Source organism: Papaver somniferum, unplaced genomic scaffold (assembly GCF_003573695.1).
Source record: "Papaver somniferum cultivar HN1 unplaced genomic scaffold, ASM357369v1 unplaced-scaffold_15, whole genome shotgun sequence".
NCBI classification, from domain to species: Eukaryota; Viridiplantae; Streptophyta; class Magnoliopsida; order Ranunculales; family Papaveraceae; genus Papaver; species Papaver somniferum.
In genome coordinates this window covers 3,996,918-4,013,548 of record NW_020624376.1, presented here as the reverse complement: position 1 = coordinate 4,013,548, position 16,631 = coordinate 3,996,918, and positions in this window count along the sequence as shown.

Here is a 16,631-nt window from a genome sequence, read left to right as displayed (position 1 = left end):
GCAGAGGTGTCCATGAGGTCTTGAACCTTTGCTTAGTGAGATATTACCAGAATTACTTGCTAGAGACAGTGAACTATGTCTTAAACTGCTAGCGTTTGATGTAATTCGCAATAACAACCACGGATGATATCTCCAAGGTTGCTGCCAAGCTCGTGCCGTTTTGTCCAATTTGGCCCTGGACATATCCTGTTTCACAGAATGATCTAGAGAATCAAAGCTCTTATTCTCATAGGAAGCGGCCCTACTTCCTTATTCAGATAGGTGAGTTTCCATAAAGAGTGTTACTGCTACACCCCACTTCAATCTTAAATTGAAACTATATAACTCATTAAGACTTCTTAAAAGCCATCCTTCACATGCAGTCACACTATCACGTCTACACCATATGGAAGGGACAGAGAATGAAATTCTCTGATAGTGTTTACCTTTACCCACCACAAATAAGTTGTCTCATTCGAAACCTTGATCTTGGGATCTCCAGTCAGCAAGGTTGAGTATCCTTCATGGCAAGTTTAATTTATGAGCTTAAGCCCCATCCCCCTCGATGCATTTCTAACTATCTCTTTGGATAAACCTTTCGTCAAAGGCTGTGCGATATTCTCCTTGGACTTTATCCAATCAATGTAAATAATGCCGATTGAGATTAGTTATTTTTAGCTTTAGCTATTATAGCTTGGCTAGCACAATGTATATATATAGTTGGCACAGGCCTATGCAAGAGGGGAATGTCTTCTAAAAAGCATCTTAGGCACTCGGCCCCCTCTCGTGCTTTATCTAACTCAATACTCTCAGATTCCATAATAAATTGATCAATATATGTTTGTCTGAAAATCTTCCAAAAACAAACCCTCTTGCTAGAGTGAAAACATATCCACTCGTAGACTGAGACTCCTCTGAGTCAACTATCCAGTTTTCATCACAAAGTCCCTCAAGGACAACAATATACCTTTCATAAATCAAACAAAAGGTAATAGAGTATTTTAGGTACCATAATACTCTACTAAGTGCATCCCAATACTCTTGTTCTGGACTACAAGTATATATACTTAATTTACTCACAATATAGGAAATGTCTGGACTCTTACAGTTCATTAAATTCATCAGACATCCTGTAACTCTTGAGTATTCAATTTAAGATACTCCATTACCCTTATTTTTCTCGAGTCTACAAGAAGAATCGTACGGAGTACACGCAGGCTTAAAATCAGACTGATTGTATCTCATAAGCACAAATTCAACATAATGAGAACGACTAAGACTATAATTTTTTTGATTATCTTCTAATCCTCATCCCTAAGATTACATCAGAAGAGCATAAGTCTTTCTAGTCAACGTTCTCATTCAGTGCATGTTTTTAGTGGAATTAATCACATCTATGTTTGTATCAATTATAAGCATATCATCAACATACAATCATACAATCACACATGCATCCTTAACAAGTTACTTGTAAATACATTTGTCAGATTCATTAACTTAAATCCACTACACATTATCACATGATCAAATTTTCCATGTCATTGTTTACGTGCTTATTTGAAAACTATACAAAGATTCGTTCAATTTACAAACTTTGTCTTCATAACCTTTCACTACAAAGTCCTCAGGTTGGTCTATGTAAATTTCTTTATCTAATTCACGGTTTTAGAAAAGCTGTCTTAACATCCATCTGATGTATCTCCAATTTGTTTATGGCAGCAATATCAATTAGCATCTCAATAGAAGTAATTCTCGTCACAAGTGAATAAGAATCAAGGAAATATACATCTTCTTTTAAATTATAGCCTTTAGCTACCAACTTAGCTTAATATTTTTCCACAGTTCCATCTACCTATGGTTTCCTCTTAAAGACTCATTTACATCCCATGGTCTTACTCTCTGGAGGTAAACTAGCAAGCTCCCAAGTCTGGTTCTTACGGACTGAGTCCATTTCACTAAATGAAGCTTCTTACCAGAATGAGGTTTCAGTAGATATAAAGGCTTCTTTACAAGTCTGGGGCTTAGACTAAGCTAAGCATGTTATGAAGTCGGTTTCATAAGAAGTCTCAAGTCTAATTGTTTTACTTCTCTTAGGCTCAACATCAACTTCATATTCCTTTAAAATAAGTTCTGACTATTTGAAAATAAATCTAGTGGATCAACAACACATCTCTAATGAGGTACAAGTTTAGAATAAACATGTTCAAAGAATTCAGCATCCCTAGATTCTGTAATAATATTCATAACAAAGTCAGAAAAATCACACCAAAGTCTGAAAAATCAGAACACATAACCAAAAATCTATATGTAGAAGTATACTCAGCATACCATGTATGAAGACATAATCAAACTTTTTGGTTTTTATCTAGTTCTTTTAGGAAGAGGAATGACAATCTTAGTCAAACACCCCCACACTTTGACGCATGCATAAGGAGGTCATCTACCTTTCCATAAATCATATGGAGTTTTCTCTGATCCTTAAAAGGGTACTCTATTCAGGATATACTAGCTAAGAGGACTGCCTCCCCCACAAGGCCGCAGGGAATCCTGAACTAATCAACATGGAAATTATCATATCCTTAAGGATACAGTTGTTATGTTCAAGACTTCTAAGTGGTTTTGAACTTCAAGTTTGTACATCTTAAGGCTTCTAAGGCATCATCCTTATCCCTAAGAAAGTATACAAGATAGTACCTCGTACAATAATCTACGAAAGTTATAAACCATCTTTTACCTTAGTGGTTTTGGGTTGAACTCATGTCAACTAGGCCTAACTGAATTAATTCTAAGGGCTTAGAATTACTCTGAATATTTTTGCTAAAAGATTTCATAGCATATTTTGATTCTACACAGATTTCACTTTTGTTTTCAAAATCCAAACTAAATTTGGGTACGCAGCCTATGTTGGCCAGTTTAAGCATTGACTTATAGGGTTCAGGGTTCAGGGTTCAGGGTTCAGGGTTCAGGGTTCAGGGTTCAGGGTTCCAAGTGTACCACACAAAACATTCAATAACACAAAGAAATCACAAGAATCAACTTTGTTCACTTCAACAGTTTTTCCGTTAAGATTATATAGACCCAAAGTCCTATAATTCTTGCCTAAAAAATCACTGCATAGTTACAACAAGTTTTCCAGATTCAATTGAAATTTTAAATCTTTTACTATCTACAACAGAACAAGATACAAGATTCTTGCATTTGCCCAGAACATGAAAACTTCGTTCAACGTGAGAATATTACAGATATGAGCTTCTGCTCGACCTTTTCCTTTTATGCAACCTCAGTCGCAGATGAGTTATTCATAAATAGTTTCTCGACATCCCTTATCCTATGATAAGAGGTGAACAGGTCTCTGTTTCAACAAACATGCATTCTTAGTGGCTCCAGAGTCCACCCAGTCTCTCCCATTGGTTATTTAAAATAACTTCCGACATCATTGCAACTAAATTAGCATTAACTTCTTACTTATTAAGGTTTTTATGTTGTCTACACTTTACTGCCGTATGGCCAGGAATTTTACGAACATAACAATCATCCTTAATTAAAGTAATGCCAAATTCAGGTTTACGAAACATACCTTTTTTATGAAGACTACGCTTATATTCGCATTTGATGTTCTCGCCTTTGTCAGCTTTGGAAGACTTGTGTTCATCTACATGGTCCTGTTAGCCATGTCCCTTTCCAGTTTCATGTCACAATCTTCGTTTATACTCTGACTAGGCCAATCACCTAATACACCACATCTCACAAACCTTAGTTCCGAATCGGAAAATAAAATATGATTTTTGAAGATAACATCTAGATCTACAAACTTCGTTTGAATCACCATTTCAAAAAACTCATGGTTACCCCATAAAAACTACTTTAGTTAACAACAAATTTTTTCCCAACAGAATTTTTCAGGAACGTTTTTCTGTTTTGCAAAATATCAAATAAATACTTTTACAACTCCGAAAATTCTGAAATTTTATGTGGATAACTATCATGATGTCTACTACATTCGGTCAAAAGGTTTCATCGAAAATCTTTCTAGGTTAAGAGATAAATTCGAAACTCCATAGCTGACCAAAAATTTGTTTTTTGTTTTTCAATTCACAATTAATATCCATGATTATTACAAATTATAATGTCTTAAGATTGTTGGGTGCAATAATCAAAAACAAAGAAAAATAAAATAAGCAAAATTTATTGATACTTAGCTCCTTTATAATGAAAGTGATCGATTTGATGAAACGAACGAGCTCTCCAGATCTCCGCAACAGCAACAAGGCAAAACTTTGGAAAAACAAAGTGAGTCACGTGTTCAACACGTTTCCCTTAAGACATTAGCGCCCGGCTACACTCAAGAGTGATGCTATAGCCCTCACAGGACGGCTATCTCCGGGATAAAATACCCTACTACACCTACTAGAATATGTATTAGATGCTCAACTTGAGCTTGGCAACTCCGAAAAAGCCCTTAAGGAAAATCGCAAACGCATAAGAATACAATACTCCCTCTGTTTCTGAAAGACCGTCCTCCATTCCATTTTGGTATGTTTCAAAAATGTGTCCAGCTTCTGTTTATAGTCATATTTTTCCAATGAACTCTCTAACATACCCTTGAGTTTTTTATATTCATAATTTATATTTTAATGAGACTCAATCTAGAATATTAATGAAATATAATAAAGGAAAAAAATATATCCTTTTGAAGACAATATATGTATGGTTCCAAATTAAATTCTTTATTAAGGTTATACTCCATAAGTACAATCTTTATTGATACTGTTTTTATAAATCGATATGTTTTAGTTTCCTTTTTTTTATTTTCTATTTACAATCCCAATACAATTTTTGGTAGTTTTTCCTACTAACATATTTATTGAAATAAATGAGGCAAGTAATTAAGGGTGGTAATGTAAACTACCATAGTCTCCTTAATATCTTGACAAAGTCAAACCGGACTGTCTTTTGGAAACGGAGGGAGTATAAAATATTTTCCTTTGGGGATCCCTCTAAAATATAGAGCAACCCCTTTCCCATAGATTTTACAAAAGTAGTGAATTTCTTTATATAATGGAATAATACAACTTAAAAAAGATGAACTCCCCGATGTGGGACTAAAAAGCTTATATAGTCTCTTAAAACAATTAAAAAGTGAAAACTCCACGGTGTGGGACTAATAAGTTTTTCATTCACAAAAGAAAACAATAAATTATAGTTTTTATTAAAACCTTAAAAATCATATTTATTTAATCGTTTTCCAACAATATATATTATATCACAATTGTCTTGTTTTTGTGATACAGAATCTATGTAATTTTTCATGTTTTTCGTTCTTGATATATTTGAAATTTTATCAATGAAATCAAGAAATTTATTCCTTCAAAAAAAAAAAAAATATATATCCACGTTTCCGGAGAAGATTATATCAATGAATAGCCATGCTTGAAGTTACACAACCCGAAGAGTGTAATGCTCACTAGACTTGCACTTGTTGAAGGAATATAGTATAGGTTCTTTTAATTTGGCCTTTTTTGTCTTATACTTTTGTAATCAAAACTTTTGTTATTAATAAAAAATGTAAACTAGGCAAAAACCAGATGAGATTTGCACCTTGTAGCAAGCGTATTCTTTGTAGCTGCTTATTCCGGAAATTCCTTCGAGTCTCCCATGTTTCAATTATTTTCTTTGCATAATATAAGTTCCATTTTGGGATCATGCATGTTGATACACCGGAAAAAGCCGCTAGAGCCTTTGATACTGGTTTTTTCAAGGGTTAGAGTATGCTAGTGAGTGAGAAGGAACATGATGATCCATACTCCACTGGGGAGTACTGAGTCCAGATGAACGTGTTATAGTACTTCACACTACAAGTGCAAGAGGAACAAATGTGATGAGACTACTTCAGGTTAGACATCAACGATTTGATGTTTCTGTTTTGTGTAAAAATCACAATAACTTTCCTTACTTTAATTCCTATGAAGGACCACATATTGAATTTGGTGACTTCTGCCAAAGCGCGCGGTTTGTATAGTACTGTATACAAATTGATCTAAACAATCTTTGGCCAACAGAATAAACTCTTTCTTAGTGATCATCTAAACAATCCTTGGCAGTTTTGGAAGGCTTGTTGTGTGAAGGTTTTGAAAAGGATCAAACAAGATCTGGTTATGACAAACAAGCGGGGGAGTCAAAATAAGGCAGTTGGGTCAAAGTCCGAGGCAGGGAGAAATAAGAAGCTCAATTATGTTGGATTGGTTAATTTTTTTATTATTATTATTATTTATTTATTTGTTTTTGTCATGTTAGGCGCAAAAGGCCATCCACATCAATACTATGCATAACCAACCACTTGGCTAGTTAATATCTGTGAGAATACCGTGGCAAAATTTGGATTCTCCATACGACTGTGGCCAAAAATGAAAACTGTGACTAGATCAGTTCCCAAAGAAATTTGTTTTACTGAGCAGAAAAAGCATCAGTACAGAGGGAGGGGACAGCCAAATGTAGACCCACCGGACTAAAGCAAAAACAAGCAGAAAGAAAGAGGATAACATCATCAGAAGGACAGGCTGCACAGGCACATTTAGCTAGCCCACCACAATCCGGTATTAGATATGAGGTATTTATTTTTCCTTTTTCTTTTTAAATATTTTTATAACTAGATTACCGCAATGCGGTGGGGGGCCGACCGAAGTTTGGAAGTGTTACGGTGGAATTATAAGGGGATGGGTTTTTATAACAATTTCGTAAAAGTGTTTGCAACAATTTTGGTAACTGTAGTTTAATAACATATATATGATACTTATTTTGTAACAATTGTTTGTAACGATTGTTTGTAACAATTTTGTAATAACAACGGTAGTTTTAGATCGTCTAGCTGAATTTTTCTGGTAATCAATGGTCGGGATTAAAATTGAGAGTATAGGTGACGGTTTTTTTGCATTTTTCACGCCGCATTTACCGTCAATCCGCTCGACTTCCGATCGTTTTGATTGCGCATAGCCATAGCGGGGGTTGATGACTCTCCGATTGTCCATCCAATTTCGTAGAAAAAACACCAATCGACGTTCAATTTTTGCGAGGAAAAATTGAAAAAAAGCGTTGCGTGTAATTGCATTTTTGGCTCCCATAGTGAACACATAGAAGGCCTCCCTTCGGTCGTTCAAAAATAGATTAAAGTTTTTTTTTGAAAAAGAAGGTTATATTAAAGAGTGAAAAAAATTACAAACCCATGGACTCAGTCACACAAACATCACATGTGTATCACAGTGTCCCAGTGAAATAGGATTTGATTAACACTAAACCCGTCTAAAAACCTCTTTTTCAAAACACCATAAAATCACAGTGTTTTTAATGAGCATAATAAGCTCATGAACTAACTTATGCCTTCCTCCAAAGTTTCTTGAGTTCCTCTCCTTCCATAACTGCTAAAAAATAGCATAATTAACAAGCCACCATATCTTCTTACACCTTCCTTTAAGATTATTCATCTTCCATGATTCAAAATGCTTGAAAACAGTATCTTGAAAGCTCCAAGAAACCTTAAATGTAAGGACCCCCAAGCTCGTCAACGCTATTTGACTAGTCAAGAGACGATTTCGCCGCTAATGACTCGATTAGTTTAACACGAACATTAATTAATAGAAATTAATCTAAAAATAATTTAGCTACGAAACTAGTATCGTTAGATAGGTCTCGAAATGTTATGCGAGATGGACTACTCGAGCGTGTCATTCGGATACCGGACGAAGAAGATTTCATCAGATTTGTTTGAAGGGAAAAAATAGTCATCTTGTAGTTTAGCCGCCTTGGCTGCCCGTTTCAAGTTTTCGGGTGCCTTTAATAATTTTGGTTTTCCTTATCTTTATCGAACCGAGCAAATAAGCTCATTATTCTTTATTCTTCTTCCTTTTTCTTCTGCTAGTGAACCCAAGAGATAATTGAGATTTCGCTGAGAGAATCGGTTGATAAGAAGGAGTAGATTAAGTAGTATATGTTACTGATGTTGATGAAGAGATGCGTGTTGTGTTGATTTTTTGTTCAACAAATTAGGGTTTCTCAGATAATTGTTTAGAAGTTCGATTGGTGATGAATAAGATAAATTAAAGACGGGTTTGAAGATTAGAACATGAAGAAGAAGATGGTCGTGCCTATTTGAGGGTTTGATTTTAAAATAAGATCTTAATTCGAGAAAACAGTGAAGTCAGGGTAAATCCAGAAAAAGAGTTTGAAGATGAAATTGAGAGTTTAAGGGGGAGATTTGAGATGGGTATGATTGATATGGAAGTTAGGGTTACGTCTTGAATTCGAATTAGAAAAATAAAGGATTGGGAATTTTTCAGGGTTTTGACATAACCATTGATGGTGTTGAAGATTATTGATGAGCTGTTCTGAGGTTGCTGAATTGAGCCAGGTGAAGAAGAACCTGAATTCAATTGCTTATCCTAAATTGAGGTAATAGTTCTTCTACATGAATTTAGTTAAGTTATGCAATTTTGTTGTTGAATCTATGGATTTATCTTGAGTTACAAATAATTGAGAGGATACAAGAATTGAGTTTCATTGTAGAGTGGATAATTGAGGTGAGTGGCAGGGAAGAAGATTTAGTGGATTGAAGTGAAGAGCATGTATGTCTAGCTAGTGCAATTGCACATAAATGGAACTGTTGGTGTTGGTATTCACGGCTGCATGGGCTGCTGGAGTTGTAGTTGTGGAGTTTGAATGTGCAGGTGAAATGAAAATGGAGTTGGGATATTGTCGAACTAAGATTACAGTTGTGGATGGGTTTGCAGTAATGAATGTGAACTGAACTTGGTAGTGATATTGTAATGGTGGTGATGTAGTATGCAAAAAAGAAGCCTGAAATGGATTATGCTGAATTGTATGAATGAATGTAGAGATGTTCTTGTTGAAATGGAACTGATAGTGGAAGGAAAGAGTTGAATTATAGTGTGGACATAAGGGTTATGGCTGAAGTAAGACTATGAAGTATAGATTGTAAGAGAAATTACAGGTGTGTACGTGTGTGGAATGAGCTGGTACTTGAATCTGTTGGCAGAGAGGCAATGATTTAGGGTTTGAAAGGAGTGTGTGTTTAACCAAAGATTGTAGACCTGGAGTTGCTTCCATCATGTAGATCATTGTTATAGTAGAATGTAGAAAGAATGTGGAGCAGCTACTGCTTTTGCAGGTAGGCTAAGCTTATAGTCGTAGTCAAATTATGAAGTTTAGTTGAATTGAATTTGAAAATGTATTATGAAGTTGTTTTGGATGAATGATATGTGTAGTGGTATTGTAGAGTTGTGTTGCACAATGATTGTGCACTTGTAATCTTTGGCCTGAGCAATAGCTCTGGCCTGTGCAAGGGTTTAGGCCTTGTGTCTTTCAACCTAGTCAACTGACCTAGTCATTCTGCCTGAGTCAATCCTGTGCTGACTCAGTGATCCCTATTTGACTCGACCTTTGACTCGCATTGACTACTAGTTGACCATGTTGACCGTTAACGACTGTCAGATGACTCTGTTGGACCAAACCTTTTGTTAACGTGCCGGTTTGATGGGTCGGGTCGGAGTAAGCCGCGGGTCATGGGCTTGGGCTTTGGCCAGTTTTCATAGTTTGATGAATTGGACCACTTATGGTCCGAATTAGCCTTTGGTTCCTTCTACAAGTTGTAGATATTCATGAGACCTATTGAATGAACTATAAATACGATCCAATTGAATTAGTGAACCTTATTTATGCTAAAGATAAAGAATGGAAAGGTGTAAATCCATAAATGGGCTTAGAACCATTAGATAGTTCACTTAGCCTATAACTAGAGAATTGTATGAGATTATGATACGAGCCTCGTGTGAGCCTTTTGGCTTATCTCTTAGAGTGCTTGTGTGATTAACAGTTAGTCTTTATTAACAACGATCGATACAAAAGATGAACCAGTGGATTGAAGATCTCGAGGTAGGCGAGGCTTGTCATCAAAACAGGTGGGAACTCTATAACCTTCTTGTAATCATTAAGCTTTCTTTATCTGCGAGTATGATGAGTCCTTACTATCGGGGTGCATGATTGCGTGTTCTTTGATGTATTATTCATGTATCTTTGAGTATGACGTATATGTTTTATATGTATGTACCATGTTTGCTTCGATGTATTATTTGTGATATGCATTGTGAGGTTTCCCTGCAAGGAGTGTCTGTGTTTCCCCACAGCTCTTAGCTAAGTTAAGTAAGGTGGTAAATCATCTGTCGACAATATTACCTAGTAGCGCGGTAATTCATCCGTTTTAATAGTATTATAACTATTTCATAGTAGGGCGGTAATTCATCCGTTTTAGTAGTATTGCTTATTAATATAGTAGGGCGGTAACATTTGTTTGAATATTACCTAGTAGGGTGGTAATTCATCTGTTATGATATTATATATATTATTCTATTTGAAGGAAATCACTCGTGTGCATATTATACTTGTTTGACTAACTTTCTGATCTTGATGGTAATATTCTGAATCATGGTTTGTATGGGAACTATGTGTGGATGATGTTATTATTATTGGTTAGGGTTGTTCTCGCGTCGTCTTCTCCAATGAGTTTGGCGAGGTTAGGATAACACTTGTTTCTTGTTGCATGAAATGCTTAATGCTTAGATTCATTACTCTTCTTTTCAATTTATGTTCTTTGAACTGTGAATCATGTTAGTGATTACTTAGAAGTTATATGTTTCTTTGGGAACCCTTTGGGACGATGTGCTCACTTGTTCCCACTTCAGTTTCAGTAATCAGAAGGAATGAAGCATGTGAAGATATCCGTTTTCGTATCTTAGTGCTCTACCGAGTATAGTGTTGTCGTGTATCTGTATTATATGTATTCTTTCTTTATTTTGTAAAACAACACATTTATATATTTATATAACATGAGAGACTTTCAAACATACTATATCAGAGAGTTTGGGTTTGTTTGTTAGCACTTTATGTGAAGATGGTTCTTAGGATTGATAATATGGATTGATGCTTCAATTAGGTTGTAATCCTATAGATAAGCAATTTTAGGAGTTGGGGCATCACAACTTGGTATCAGAGCTCACTATTAGATCTTACATGGGAAATGATAGATCATACTTAGTACCCGGAGCGGCTACGATGTGGTTGGGCCACATACTTCAAGTATGTGGCCCATCTTTATATTTTAACACATATTGTAAAGTAGAAAAAAAAGTTTAAAAACTGTTTTATTACACAACTATTTAACTAAAAAAGAAATTAACTTCCTACTTTTTCTCAAAAAGTGAATGCTTTACGGGGATTTAGAGGGGGCAGGTTTTTAGGTTATACAGGTGTCAAGAAATAAAGATGGGCCACATAATCATTGGATGTGGCCCGACCACATCGTAGACGGAGCGCTTAGTACCATATAAATAACCAGATTAGTTAGAACTGGGTTGGGTTGTGAAAGATTTATTTGATTGAATGATTGAGTTCGTTTTTTTGTTGTTGTGTGTATATATAGTATGAAGTAAAAAATTATAGGTTAAACCAATACTATAGTTTAGAATCTTCAATAGAAATTAGAGAATAATTAGTTAAAAATTGAGGGCACTTAGTCAATCTAGTACTGGAGAATCGTGAGTTTAGTAATACTAATAGATCCCAAATTCATTTTGAAACTTATTTGAGTGTTTTTGACATATATTTAGAACCCTTAATTTATTGAGATAGAAAATTAATGTGAAGAACATAGACTTAATTATCCAGTTAGTGCTTAAATCAGTATACCTGAGGTCGATAATTTTGATTGATAAACTATAGATTCATTTGAGAGATAGTGTTTCTCTTTAAGGTGAGGAGTTTTGAAGACCAGAAGGACGGTTCCATTTTCGAGGACGAAAATGTTATAAGGTGAGGAGAATGTAAGGACTCTCAAGCTCGTCAACGCTAGTTGACTAGTCAAGAGACGATTTCGATGCTAATGACTCGATTATTTTAACACCAACGTTAATTAAAAGAAATTAATCTGACAATAATTTAGCTACGAAACTAGTATCGTTAGATAGGTCTCGAATAGTTATGCGAGATGGACTACTCGAGCGTGTCATTCGGATACCGGACGAATAAGATTTCATCAGATTTGTTTGAAGGGAAAAAATAGTCATCTTGCAGTTTAGCCGTCTTGGCCGCCTGTATCAAGTTTTCGGGTGCCTTTAACAATTTTGGTTTGCTTTATCTTCACCGAACCGAGCAGATAAGCTCATTATTCTTTCTTCTTTCTTCTTTTTCCTTTTTCTTCTACTAGTGAACCCGAGAGATAATTGAGATTTCGATGAGAGAGTCGGTTGATAAGAAGGAGTAGATTAAGTAGTATATGTTACTGACGTTGATGAGGAGATGCGTGTTGTGTTGATTTGATGTTCAACAAATTAGGGTTTCTCGGATAATTGTTTAGAATTGATGAATAAGATAAATTAAAGCCAGGTTTGAAGATTAGAACATGAAGAAGAAGATGGTCGTGCCTATTTGAGGGTTTGATTTTAAAATAAGATCCTAATTCGAGAAATCAGTGAAGTTAGGGTCAGGGGAAATCCAGAATAAGAGTTTGAAGATGAAATTGAAAGTTTAAGGGGGAGATTTGAGATGGTTATGATTGATATGGAAGTTAGGGTTACATCTTGAATTCGAATTAGAAAAATAAAAGATTGGGAATTTGTCAGGGTTTTCACATAACCATTGTTGGTGTTGAAGATTATTGATGAGCTGTTCTGAGGTTGATGAATTGAGCCAGGTGAAGAAGAACCTGAATTCAATTGCTTATCCTAAATTGAGGTAATAGTTCTTCAACATGAATTTAGTTAAGTTATGCAATTTTGTTGTTGAATCTATGGATTTATCTTGAGTTACAAATAATTGAGAGATACAAGAATTGAGTTTCGTTGTAGAGTGGATAATTGAGGTGAGTAGCAGGGAAGAAGACTTAGTGGATTGAAGTGAAGAGCATGTATGTGTATCTAGTGTAATTGCAAATAAATGGAACTTGTTAGAGCATTGCTCAGTCGAACTCGCATGCGTTTTTATCTCAAGCATGTTTTTCAATGTTAGTGATCAAAACTATAAGTCTTGATTTATAGTCTACTATAGCTAAGGTCTCGGACTAGGATAGAAAGTGTAGTTGAGCTCAAGAACTCCATGGAAATCATCATACAATACGAAGGACTACTCAAGGAACCGGTGGATCTTCATCGACTAAAATGTATGTGGAGACTTGAACTTATGTATCGCTCAAAAGTATATTTATCTCCTATCTTGAGACAAAAGTCGTTTTGTTATATAGACTTAGATTATACACATTTGCTATTTCGAGACGAGTTTATCTCGCCTATTTATTTCTCGAAATATTTGTTGGTAAGCTTTCGCTTTAACCAAGTTCATCTTTACCTAGTGACGAAAGTCATGACAAGTTTCAATCACTTTGGAAATTGCTTACTTTGACGAAAAATAGTTTGTGAATAACAACTATAGGATATCAACATCCTCTAAGAATGTTCCAATGATTGAAATGAGAGTTTAGATTATATAACCATTGGAGGATATAAGCATTATTGTGGAAACACATATATGTATAAGTCCTTATTCCTTGAACCGAAGTTTGCGAACTTTGTTGATCAAGAGAACCGGCATGGTGGCGCGAGCCAAATCCGCGAACTGGCGGAAGTTCTCACCTCGAGAATTTCTGCTGGAGTTTGTGAACTCCGTCCGGGAACTTAAGTCCGCGAACCCAGTCCGCGAACTTGAGTAGGTTATATCTAAATACGATGTTTGTGAACTTATTCTTATATAAACTAAGGAATGAAAATGCAAACCGTGGCTATATAGTTCATGAACCGATTCGAGTGAATCAACTCGTTTTTACTTCGATTGTATCTTGTGTAGTTACATAAGATTTCCTTACAATTGAAAAACTCTCTAACTAGTTCATTTGAGTCACTTGAACTAAATATGGTGAAGAAGAATATGGTTGATATGAAAGTGATCATATGGCTAACCATTTGGTTGACTATTATTGAACCAACAAATGTACAAGTTTGGGTATGGTTACACAAGCCTAGAAACGTGCATTTCATTTGTGTGTAACAAGCTAGTTTTCGATCTAACGGTTGAAAGATATTAGCTTGAATCTAAATCAGGTTTTCATATAACGGTGAATATTGAATGCTTTGTTACCAAGCAAACATTGATTGCAAGCCCTGATTTGAAACACTATATAAGGGAGAACTCTAGCAACTGGGAAACCTAATCCTCGCACCTTCTGTGTGATACTAGTTGTGCTAAGCTAGAGTCGAGTCTCCTTTAACCTTTGGTTTCTTCTTCTAAACCAGGGTAACGACTTAAAGACTTCATTGGGATTGTGAAGCCAGACCGATACTACTTTCTCGTAGTTGTGTGATCTGATATTGTTGTTTCTATCGTACGAGTACAATTGTAATAATTGGATTGAGATTGATATCTCCGATAGGCAAGATATAAAAGAAATCACAAACACTTCGTCTCATCGTTTGTGATTCCACAATATCTTTTTTCGATGCGTCGATTAGGATTATTGTGAGGTGATTGATAATACTAGGCTGTTCTTCGGGAATATAAGTCTGGTTTATCAATTGGTTCATGTTCGCCTTGATTTATCAAAATACGGAACAAAACTCGTAGGTATATTCGTGGGAGACGGATTTATCTATTACCGTAGACTTTTCTGTGTGATACAGATTTGTTTATTAAAGTCTTCGACTTTGGGTCGTAGAAACTTATGGTTGTGGGTGAGATCAACTAAGGGATTCAAGTACGTAGTATCCTGTTGGGATCAGAGACGTTGGAGCATAATTGTACCTTGGATCAGTGTGAGATTGATTGGGATTAACTACAGTCTAGACCGAAGTTAATTTGGAGTAGGCTAGTGTCTGTAGCGGCTTAATAAAGTTTGTGTTCAATCTGGACTAGGTCCCAGGGTTTTTCTGCATTTGCGGTTTCCTCGTTAACAAAATTCTGGTGTCTGTGTTATTTCTTTTTCGCATTATATTTTGTTATATAATTGAAATATCACAGGTTGTATGTTGTTCAATCAATTAGAATATCTAACCTTTTGATTGTTGATTTCAATTGATTGACACTTGGATATTGGTCTTTGGTACCATCCAAGTTATCTTTATAGTATTTGATAAAGACTCGCAGATTTCTATTTGCTTGAGTATATATCAAATCGAGAGATTGAGATATAAATTCTTTGATATACTTTTTATCTAGATTGAGTCTGACTGTGTAGTTGATTCTCTAGAAAGTATATTGGAGTTTTCCATATAGATTGCTAAGCGAAATATTGGGTGTGGTTATTGTACCCCCACTTTTTCAATTAGTATCAGAGCAGGCAAACACGTTTAAGACCTTACATGTATGTGTTTGTAGCGATCTGACTCTATGGACAGAGGTGTTATCTCAATTAACGTACCACCAGTCTTCGATGGCTCTAATTACTTGTGGTGGAAAATTGCTATGCGAGCTTTTCTTCAAGCACGTGATTTTCAATCATGGGTATATGTTTTTAATGGCTATAATACTCCCGTCATGGCATTTGGAGATGCAAACGTTCCCAAGCCTATTGGTGAATATACTCCTACCGAGATAAATGCTGCAAAGAAAAATTTTGACGGTTTGAATGCCATTATACATGCCATTACCCCAAATCTTCAGCACCATGTGTCAAATTGCACAAGGTCTAAAGATGTGTGGGATATCTTAGAAACCGTATTCGAAGGTAACTCTAGTGAAAAGGAAGATAGGCTTCAAAACCTTAATTCCGATTGGGAAAACCTTCGTATATGGTAGATGAAGAAACATTTGATGAGTTTAATCACAAAGTGTCTGAAATTGTTAATGCATCTGTTGCATTGGGTAAGACTATTCCTGAAAATGACATTGTGACGAAAATTATCAGATCGCTGCCATCTAGATAAGACTCTAAGAAGCATGCCATCGTTGAGGGAAATAACCTTGATAATCTCTCCAGAAATACGCTGGTTGGGAAACTTAAGATCTTTGATCACGAACATTCATCCAAAACTAAGGATGTTGCGTTCAAAGCACAAAAGAACACTAAATTACTTGATAAGAGTAAAATAGTGTATATCTCTGAAGATGATCACTCTGAGACAGATTCATCATATGAAGATCTTGACAAGTCAGTCTCGATGATTACAAGACAGTTTAGGGATTTTCTATTGAATAGAAGTAAACGGTTCTCCATAGATAAGCCTAAAGCATCAGTTAAACCTCATAATCGTATTCCTCCTAAAAACAAGGAAATAGATGAAACTGATGATGAGGATATGCCTCAGTGCTTTAAGTGTAAGGAATTTGGTCATTTTTCAAACGAGTGCCCAAATCGTAGAAATTACACTAGGAACAAAGGTCTTGCTGCAACTCTTGATGAAATATCTGACAACTATGATTCCAATGAAGACGAGAAATCAAGTGTTGCACTTCTTGGTGAACATATCGATTTTGATAACTGTAGTAATACATACATCAATCTCAATATTCTTTCAGAAGAAAATCCAACTAATCTGGAAGAAAAAATTTACCCATTTCTTGGAAACTCTGTTTGTAATGTTTCAGGTTCCACCATGTGTCTAGCT